This window comes from Rhinatrema bivittatum, chromosome 3 (genome assembly GCF_901001135.1).
Source record: "Rhinatrema bivittatum chromosome 3, aRhiBiv1.1, whole genome shotgun sequence".
Lineage (NCBI taxonomy): Eukaryota > Metazoa > Chordata > Amphibia > Gymnophiona > Rhinatrematidae > Rhinatrema > Rhinatrema bivittatum.
The window spans coordinates 582,475,195-582,485,531 of NC_042617.1; positions in this window are offsets into that span (position 1 = coordinate 582,475,195).

Here is a 10,337-nt window from a genome sequence, read left to right on the forward strand (position 1 = left end):
TTCCGTTCTATTAACCATTCCCTTCCTAATAATTTTTAACATTCTATTTGCTTTTTTGACTGCTGCAGCACACTGAGGCGACGATTTTAAAGTATTATCCACTATGATGCCCAGATATTTTTCCTGGGTGGTAGCTCCTAATATGGAGCTAACATCATGTAACAACAGCAAGGGTTATTTTTCCCTATATGCAATTCGTTGCACTTGTCCACATTAAATTTCATCTGCCATTTGGATGCCCAATCTTCCAGTCTTGCAAGGTCCTCCCGTGATCATAACACTGTTGCCAAGTGGCCCCACCACCGTTACTTCTCTCACCAAATCTTGTGTTCCACTGAGAATTAAATCTAAAATAGCTCCCTCTCTTGTTAGTTCCTGAACCAATTGCTCCATGAAGCAATCATTTGTTACATCCAGGAACTTTATGCCTCTAGCAAGTCCTGATGTTACATTTACCCAGTCAATATTGGGGTAATTGGAATCTCCCATTATATTGCACTGCCAAATTGGTTTGCTTCCCTGATTTCTCTTAGCATTTCATCATCTGACCATTTTGTCCAGGTGGACGGTAGTCTACTCCTATCACTATACTCTTATCCATCACACATTTATTTATTTGTTTATTTGTGGTTTTTTATATACCGAAGTATAGCGTTTTGCCTTCACTCCGGTTTACAGGATAACAACGTAATACATACAAATAACGTAATACATACAAATAACTTATAACTGTATTTAACATTCATATAGTATAACTTTATTTAACATATTAGAAGAGAAATTTATATGAAAGAGGTAATCGACATGAGGAGTAAATATATGATATTCATTAATTATTATGTGGAACGAATAGCAATCTGAGCGGTGTAGGGTTGATGTAGGATAAGGGTAAGAGTAGGAGCTCGGGGCATGTTAAGTGCTACAGGTAAAGACTTGAGAAAGGTTGGAAGAGGATGAGGGATGAGGGCAGAGGGCAGAGTAGGGGAGGTGAGAGGGAGAGAGGGGGTGGGGGGAGAAGGGAGATGATACAGTGTTTAATAGAAAAGGATGGGATTTCTACCCATATAGATTCTACTGAGCATTTACTCTCTTGTATGATCTTTATCCTGTTGGACTCTATACCCTCCCAGACATAAAGTGCCACACCCCCACCAAGTTGATCCTCCCTATCATTGCGATATAATTTGTACCCTGATATAGCACTCTCCCATTGGTTATCCTCCTTCCACCAAGTCTCTGTGATGCCAATTATGTCAATCTCATCATTTGCTGCTATACACTCTAACTCTCCTATCTTACCTCTTAGACTTCTGGCATTGGCATACAGACATTTCAAAGTGTGGTTTTTGATTGTTTTAACAACCTGCTTTTCAGTTGTTTGGGATAATTCGGAAATCATTAGCTTTGGTGATTTTTTACATATAGGCATATGGACTATGTTTGCTTTTATTGGAACCTCTCTGTTGGGATGCCCTAACTCTCCTGTTTCATTAGTATCCTTCAAGGATACATTTCTCCAAACCATGCACTGCTGAGTGACTGTCGGCTTTCTCCCTTGTTCTAGTTTAAAAGCTGCTCTATCTCCTTTTTGAAAGTTAGTCCCAGCAGCTTGGTTTCACTCTGGTTAAGGTGGAGCCCATCCTTTCGGAAAAGTCTCCCCTTTCCCCAAAAGTTTCCCCAGTTCCTTACAAAGCTGAATCCCTCTTCCCTGCACCATCGTCTCATCCACGCATTGAAACTCTGGAGCTCTCTCTGCTTCTGGGGACCTGCACGTGGAACAGGAAGTATTTCAGAGAATGCCACCCTGGAGGTTCTGGATTTCAGCTTCCTACCTAAAATCCTAAATTTGGCTTCCAGAACCTCTCTCCCACATTTTCCTATGTCATTGGTGCCCACATGTACCACGACAGCCGGCTCCTCCCCAGCACTGTCTAAAATCCTATCTAGGTGACGCGTGAGGTCTGCCACCTTCGCAGCAGGCAGGCAAGTTACCAGGCGATCTTCACGCCCACCAGCCACCCTGCTATCTACATTTCTAATAATCGAATCACCAACTATGATGGCCGACCTAACCCTTCCCTCCTGGGCAGTAGCCCTGGGAGACTTGTCCTCAGTGCGAGAGGACAATTCATCACCTGGAGAGCAGGTCCTTGCTACAGGATCACTTCCTGCTTCACCAGGGTGATGTTCTCCTACTGGGAGACCTTTCTGATCCAAGGCAGCACTGGGGCTGCCAGAATGGATTTGGGACTTGGCTACTATGTCCCTGAAGGTCTCGTCAATGTACCTCTCTGTCTCTCTCAGCTCCTCCAAGTCTGCTACTCTAGCCTCCAGAGATCGGACTTGTTCCCTGAGAGCCAGGAGCACTTTGCACCGAGTACACACATACAATCTCTCACCGGCGGATAAAAAATCATACATGTGACACTCAATGCAAAAGACTGGAAAGCCCCCCTCTTGCTGCTGGACTGCTGCCTTCATCTTAGTTTTATTGAGTTCCTAGTTAAGTTTAGGATACTAAGGGAGTTGGAATGAGAGTACTTTAAATTTACAGGTGAATTTAGTAATTAATCAACTAGTGTCCTACAAGGGGATGAATAAAATTTCTTTAAGGGCTGGTACAATACTATGTTTTAGATAAGACCCTGATTGATTTTTAATGAGAAAGTGTCTTGTGCCTAAAAATCAGGGGTTGAGTGGGTGGGAAAGACAGGCACTAGAATTAACTATCTCTGGCTTGCTTATTACCTCAAACACAAACAAACTCTAAAGAATATATCCCTTAATTTCACCTTTCACCAAACTTTTATAAGCCCAAAAATTTCTGAAAACTATACTTACCAATCCTCTTAAACCATGGTTAAATTAATCTTCACTCAGTTAATGGAAGGATTTGAGATTCACGCGCCGCTTCCAGTCCTCCTCTACTGCAAACCATGCAGGGCCTCTGGAAGATGGGGCTATGGAAGTCAATCCCTGGATTTTAGTATTGCTACTTCATATGGAGGGTTGATCTCTGCTTTGTAGGGTTTAAGTTCTTTTGTGGATTTAGCCCAGAGACTCTGGAAATTTAGACAAATTGCTGGCAGGGCCATAAAATCTCTGGGTGAGGCAGGGCTGCTCTATAGAGAGGGAGCACTGTAATGGGAAGAACATGACTCTCTATATATCCACCATTGTAAGAGGAGCACTTTCAACTCAGGGTGGGTTGGGCAGGATGGCTGTGCTACATTGGTCTGCCTAGGGGGCCATAGACCCTTCCACTGGCCCCTGTGCAGGAGGATTTCATGGTGCCGTGATAAACAATGCCTGTTTGTTGGGGAAGGAAAGAGAGAAAAGTGTATTGGGTCGCTGTATCTGCTCCTCCCCCCACCAGAAATCTCGAGGTGAGCAGAACTCAAAGGTTCCCAGGCATGCAAATGACTTATCTGTGGACAAATGGAACTGTGGCTAAGTGTTATTGCAGGACTGATTAAAGTCACACTTGGCTGGAGTTACATATTTCTCTTCCATTCAACCATTGCGGGAACCTGTGCTTACAAAAAAAAAAGGATTTATATATGTAAACTGGCTGAGTGAACTTACCTGGATTTTCAATTTCCTAAATCCACACATGGAAATTCATAATGCACGTTATTTTGACCACATAAAAAGGCATTTTGGGGGTGCATTATTAGCCAAAGTGCTTAGCTATAACCTTCAAATGCTATGCGCATAACCAGCCTGCTGCTTGCGTTCCCACCTTTACATCATCATTTAGAAATGGGTGCATACATATATACAGATGCAAAACAAGGCCCTTATGAAAATCAATTTCTTTTATGCGTGCTTCAGTTAGCAGTTAGGTGCCCTGCTGGAAATGTACCCCTTCTTTATTTACATTTCTATGGCACTAATGCCTAGCCTCAAAGCGGCTCACAGCAAAACATAAACAATATTTCAACACACTTAAAAAGATTCGAGTACTCACTACAGAAGAGAAGTTTTCCGCTATGTAAATGCTTGCCTGAATAAGAAAGTTTTTAGCAGGCCATTAGATGTTTTTTGGTGCATTCCATTACCCTCAATTCCTGGGGCAGAGAGTCCCCTGTGTAGTAACATGGAAAGGTTGTGTTATTGACTGAGCAGTGTCACATGACTGTCTGTTTTATGACCGGAGAAGCCATGTGATTCAATGACACTTTCAGTGTAGGCCAGGGTATGACCATCCCCAGAAACCTGTGCCAGACTCCGTACCCTGCCCCTGTGCTGCTCTCAGCCAGGGAGCACGGACTTAAGGAGGCACTAGCCTGGTCTGACCCTGCTGTCTCCTGCAACACCGCCCCCCTTTTCCAACACATAGGATAGGACAGAGTGGCCAGATCTGGATTTATACGCAGGCCTTGCGTCTAGGATGGAAACATGTGGGAAGTGTTATATTATCTGCTCTCCACCTCCCTAACAATCCTGCTCTGGATCTTAGAAGGAGCCGTTCCCAGCACCTCCCCCACTGCCTCCTTCCCCTGGACCTCAGCATCAGTGGCAATCCTCAAAGTGCAGTGAGAGAGGATAAGCCTGCACTCACATTCTCCACTTAAGAGCATGCCATACTGGGTCAGACCAAGGGTCCATCAAGCCCAGCATCCTGTTTCCAACAGTGGCCAATCCAGGCCATAAGAACCTGGCAAGTACCCAAAAACTAAGTCTATTCCATGTTACTGTTGCTAGTAATAGCAGTGGTTATTATCTAAGTCAACTTAATTAATAGCAGGTAATGGACTTCTCCTCCAAGAACTTATCCAATCCTTTTTTAAACACAGCTATACTAACTGCACTAACCACATCCTCCGGCAACAAATTCCAGAGCTTAATTGTGCGTTGAGTAAAAAAGAACTTTCTCCGATTAGTTTTAAATGTGCCCCATGCTAACTTCATGGAGTGCCCCCTAGTCTTTCTACTATCCGAAAGAGTAAATAACCGATTCACATCTACCCGTTCTAGACCTCTCATGATTTTAAACACCTCTATCATATCCCCCCTCAGCCGTTGCTTCTCCAAGCTGAACAGCCCTAACCTCTTCAGTCTTTCCTCATAGGGGAGCTGTTCCATCCCCTTTATCATTTTGGTTGCCCATCTCTGTACCTTCTCCACTCCTTCCGGGCTTCTTTCTGGGGTGGGGGGGGGGGGGGGGCAGGGCCTGGCTTACTCTCTGCACTCATTACACTTTGAGGATCAGCCTGCATATCTTGGAGGTTTTAGGGAGGGGGCATGGTGTAGCACTGACACTGAATGAATACCTAGGGGCGGCAGCTGACCAAATCCAACCCTGAGAGTGGCAAGAGCAATCGGGGCCACTCCAGGCAGGAGGAAGCATGTTTCCAGGGCCTGTATCCCAGCCTCTCAGGTGAAGAGACTGAGAAAGAGATCTTGCTAGCAGACCCCCCACAGCCTGAGACAGACGGCAAGCGCTGTGAAAGAGTGAGATCTGCAACAGAGACACAGACGGTAAGAGAACAAGCTGTGAGAGGTGGACAAAGGGCAGGGAGAAAGCAAGAGCTGTGGTTGAAAGTCATAGGAAGGGAGAGAGGAAGAGCTGTGAAAGTTTCAGCTTTAATAAAAAAAAAAAAAAAAAAAGGAACAGTCTGTGTTATTCAGTCAACCAAATCACCAGTCTTTGTTTTGTTGTAAAACCTCATTCAGTTGAAGAGGGAGCCCAATCCACTAGCCACCTTCATCACTGACACTCCTCAGTGTTAATGGGATGTCTCTACCACAGAGGAAAGCTTGTTTTTACCTTCATCTAATCCCGCTAATAAACCAGCAAGTGGCACAGATGCCCATTCAACACCGTGATAAGTTTAAATAATAGACACTTGCTTCAAAGTACTAGAGTAAGAAATATAACATCAAACATCTACCAGTTCTACTGTATCTTCCTACGTGAAGGGCACTCACCTGTCGGTTAACCAGGATGGGAGAGAATAATAAAGTCACTGATAGGCCTCGATCCCTTTGACCAAGCCATAGATACCCACACTTGACCACCTCTCACTGGTCTCCCATCGGCTGAACACCAGACCAGACAGAAGACAGATGAAGGCCATGAGCATGAGACAGTTGACTAAATTAATGTGTCTCTAAGCCAGGTGAAACCGGCCTTTTACAATAACTCGGAATGGGAGAGACTGAAGAAAGGAAATAAACTCCGATTTGTGACCTTTTGCCACATCACCTACGAGTGAATTCAGTGAGAAGTCCCTTCTTCAAGAAACCTGTGCTGTTTGCATATTTAGGGATTATGAGTAATTGGAACTGAGGCTTATCGTGAGTTTTGTGTCTGAGTTAATTGCATGTGAGAATATTAAAATGGGTTTTATAGTTTAAAGAAACCTGTTTCTGAATTACCATAAATTATAAGGTTATGAACTACAGAAAGAATCTGAGCTAGTTGCAAATCGTTTGTAGCAAACAATTCCTGACCCTGTGGTTTGGAGCATTATGGTACAGAAACCTTAAAGATGTGAGTAGATAAGGGCCATCTGGGCCACCCACTCTGCCCATTTGTGCCTGTCTGCTGTACTGCCAATGGTTTTGCTCCGTCTGTGGTCTTCTCCCACCTTCCCCTAACACTAAGATCCCATTATGTCTCTTGTTTTGGCACCTAGCAGCTCTGCTGAAAGTCTGTTCCAGAGGTTCACCACCCACTCAGCGAAAAAGGTTTTTTTTTCTTGCGTTCCTTTGGAGTCTCCTTCCCGTCAGCTTCAAATGATGGCATTTTGCCTCTGAGCTTCTCCTTCTATTTTAAAATGCTTCCTTCTGACACTTAATTGAAGACTGTAAGATATGTCGGTGTTTGTACCTTAGTTCCCCCTTTTTCTATGCATGGGTTATAGTGCGAGCTATCTGCCAGTTTGCTGGCTCTCCATTGTCCAAGTCCTAGTATACAGTAGATGTGGTTTCCAGAACTGAACCCAGGGGGTAAGGTGGGGTCTCACTAGAGACCTATACAGAGCTTTTATTACTTTGCATTTTCTTCTACTGATACTTCTCTTTGTGCACCCAGATGTACCATTAGTTTGCCCAACTGTTGTCAAGCTGAGATCATCAGCGATGAAGGCTCCCAGGCCTCATTTCCTGTTTGGTGACTGCTAGTTTTTCTCTCTAAAATGGGATTTAGCCTTTAGATTTCTGTACCCCAAATAAATAATTTTCCCCTCTTTGGATTAAAGCAGGGGTTCTCAACCCTGTCTTCAGGACACATTTAGTTAGCCAGGTTTTCAGAATATCCACAATGCATATGCATGAGATAGATTTACATGTACTGCCTCTCATGCAAATGCATTTTAAATATCCTGAAAACCTGACTGGCTAGGTGTGTCCTGAGGACAGTGTTGAAAACCAGTGGATTAAAGTGCAGTTGGCAAAACTTTGATCATCCTTCCAATTTTATAAAGTGATCTTTCATCTTATTTACCCTTCTGGCATATCCTTTGGTTCGAATTTTTATATTCTCTGTAAACAGGTACAATTTTCCTTCTAGCCATCCTGCAATGTCACTTATTACTTCCCTGGAAAGGAATGAGGAAGCACCACATTGTTCATCTTCCCTTCAACCAACAGGGCCCCATTGACCAACACTCCCTGTTATTCCCATTTTATAATTTTTCTTCCCACTCCCAGACTGGTTAGCTTGCTTAGCACTCATCTATGTGATCATTGAAAAAGATGAAGTGAAATTCAGATAGGCCCACTTCTACTGCATACCCTGATCAGGACACCTCATTAAAGATATTAATCTAATTTGTTTGTCAAGATCTGTCCCTTCTGAAGTCTTGAAGCCTAGGATCCTGTAACACACTGATTTCAAGGCATATTATTCTGTCCTTCAGTAGTGTTTCCATTATGTTATTTGCCACTGATGTCAAAATAACAAGTCTGTAGATTACTGCTTCCTTTTGTGTGAGCCTGTGAGAGTGAAAACTTTTGTGTGTGTGTCTGTGTGTGTGTGAGAGAGAGAGAGAGAGAAAGCCTGTGAGACTGAGAGAGCCTGTGAGAATAAGAGCTTGTGTCTGTGAGGGAGCCTGTGTATGAGAGAGAATATGTGTGAGCGTGTATGCAAGAGTGAGAGCTTGTGTATGTGTATATGTGTGTGAAAGAGAAGTAAATTGCAAGTAAATAGATATGAAATAGGGTATATTAGGTATAGATAGATAGATATGAAATAGGGTATATTATTAGGTAGGAATAGGTCTTGCTAAACAGCCAAGCTTTGACTTTTATTTCTAGGATGAAGTAACAGTTTTCCAGGCGCAGCATGATAGATAACCTATTTCACATTTTAGGGCCAGAGCTGCTGAATGTGTGCTCTCGTGCATGTTAGTCTGCCTGAAGCCAGTGGAGAAAAGGATAGGAGGGCCTATATTGGGAAGATTGAAACTTTCTTGTGGAAGTGTAGAAGACAGAACGGACAGATATTTAAGTGCCAGTTGGTTCACGCATTTGCAGGCAAAGTTGGCAGTTTTTAAAACAACCTAAATTGGCTAACTTATCTGTCAAAGTTACCTAGATAAGTTATCCCGGATATTGTGATAAATATCATGCTAAATATCCACGAATAAAGTTATCTGGCCAGATAATTTTAAACCTAATTGGCTGGTTAAGTGGCATGGGGCAGATTTTCAAAGGCTACGCGCCTAACATACGCACGTAACCTGAGAAAATACACCCCTGTGCACGCCAAGCCTATTTTGCATAGGCTCGGCGGTGCGCGCAAGCCCCGGGACGCGCATAAGTCCCGGGGCTTTCAAAAGTGGGCGGTCCAGGGCGGGTCCGGGGGCATGACGGTGGTCCGGGGGCATATCCTGAGCCCTCCTCCTCTGGCAGGCGTAAGAAATAAAATAAGGTGGGGGGGGATTTAGGTAGGGCTGGGGGGGTGGGTTAGATAGGGGAAGGGAGGGGAAGGTGGGGGGGGGCCAGAAAAACGTTCCCTCCAAGGCCGCTCCGATTTTGGAGCGGCCTTGGAGGGAAAGGGCGGCCATCGGGGCTCCCCTGGGGCTCGGCGCGCGCAAGGTGCACATGTGTTCACCTTCTTGCGTGCGCATGTTATACAATCGGGCGTAGATTTGTTCCCGCCGGGTTGCGCGAATAAATCTCCGCCTGCGCATACGTTTTAAAATCTGCCCCATAGTATTGTAAAAAAAAATAAATAAATAAGTGAAGTGCAGGCCAGCGGCCCAATTCCCATACTCCCAGCCATTATTTTACAAATGGACCCACTGGGCCAAGCATTTCCAACCCCCTCCAAAAGCCCTTAATAAAGAAATATTGTGGGGTCCACGGGGTGGCCTTTCCCATCCCCGCCCCCTCCCTGGCTCGGCAGATGTTTGTCAGAAATGGCTCTTCCCCTCCCACCTGAGACCTTCACATATTTATTCCTTGTGCTGTGTTTTTGTGGCGCTCAAGGCAGGATCCTGGTGGCCGTCAATGTCGCTGTCAGAGCAAAGGAGTAAGAGAGTTTGGGGGGGGGGGGGGGGGGAATTGGAAAGGGGGGGCCTTGGTGTGTGGGGGGGAGTTCGTTGGCACTGGTAACGATGAAAATTTTGAAAAAATGAAAGGAAAAAAAATTAACAAAATTTTGTTCATTTTTCTTTCATTTTGTTTTAAAATTGAATTGAAACAAAATGGGAGATTTTAACGAATGCACTGGTTAAAGATATGCGCATTCCAATGAGCTGCTGTTTAGGGATATTAAAACCTAACTGGTTAAATGAAATTAGATGCTACGTGGACATATTCAGACGTATCCAGTTCAACGAAGTTAGCGGCTAGGCAGCTTATTCAAACGTAACCAGTTAGATTATTATTCAATTAGTTATCGTTAGTCCACCTCATTACCTGCCTAACCACGAAAAGCCTTCTAGACACGATTATAATTATCAGATCCACACATATAATACAGTAAAAATTAATAAAATAAAAAAAAACGTTAATCAACAATATAAAACCCACAGTTTCATTATAAGCTGAAAGAAAAAATAAACATAAAACTAAGAGGGGGGAAAATAAGAACAATACTGCGGCATCTGCGACGAAATGCCAACAGGAAACAGCATAAACCACAGAAGATAAAAATCAATTAAAAGCAATCCTAAACGGCTCTGCCCTTGCCATCCCAAGGACTGAATTTCTAATTGCGGCTGCTTTCACAAATAGGGGACAACGCTCCTGAAAGCCCCATCACCCGTGCCAGCTGCAAGGAAGACATTGACAATAGAGAAACTTACCGGCATCTCAAAGATCAACTGGGAGAATCTAGATTTAAACCGACTTTCAAATATGCACAGATTTAAAAAAAAACA